Here is a 559-nt window from a genome sequence, read left to right on the forward strand (position 1 = left end):
GAGCACTGCAAGAAATGCGTAAGCATTGAATGACCAATGCACCAACACTGAAAGAAGGAAGAACTGCGCTAAAGACGCAGTTAGTGCTACCGTTCTATTAATCTTTTCAACAGGACATGAGAGTGCAAAGGATGTGCCTAACTGTTATTAAGCATTGATGAGGACACTGACCTGATCTGAATGCTTGGACCTAGATGATGTCCAAGTGCTCACCTTTTCCTCTTGGCACGCACTTCCGTCTTTACAGTTCCGCATATTCATGTTTTAACAACAGGTCATTGCTGCCACATACGTTGGACTTACGCAGACAGAAATCACGCTGTGAAAGGCATGCAAGCGGCTTCCGTTCACGATGAAGTTTGTCATAGAAGAGCCCTAATTGAATTTATTTACCAAAAACAGTGGTTAACTGTTAACTGGAAAGATTGCCTGTAACACAGGGAACGGGCAAAAAACCATAGCTAACCTATGATTTAGAGGACTGAGATATTTTGAGCAAGAAAGTTTGAGTCCGAAAATTATTTTATTGTTTTTTCAAGCTGATATCCACACACACACA

Source organism: Amblyomma americanum, chromosome 3 (assembly GCF_052857255.1).
Source record: "Amblyomma americanum isolate KBUSLIRL-KWMA chromosome 3, ASM5285725v1, whole genome shotgun sequence".
In the NCBI taxonomy this organism is placed as follows: domain Eukaryota; kingdom Metazoa; phylum Arthropoda; class Arachnida; order Ixodida; family Ixodidae; genus Amblyomma; species Amblyomma americanum.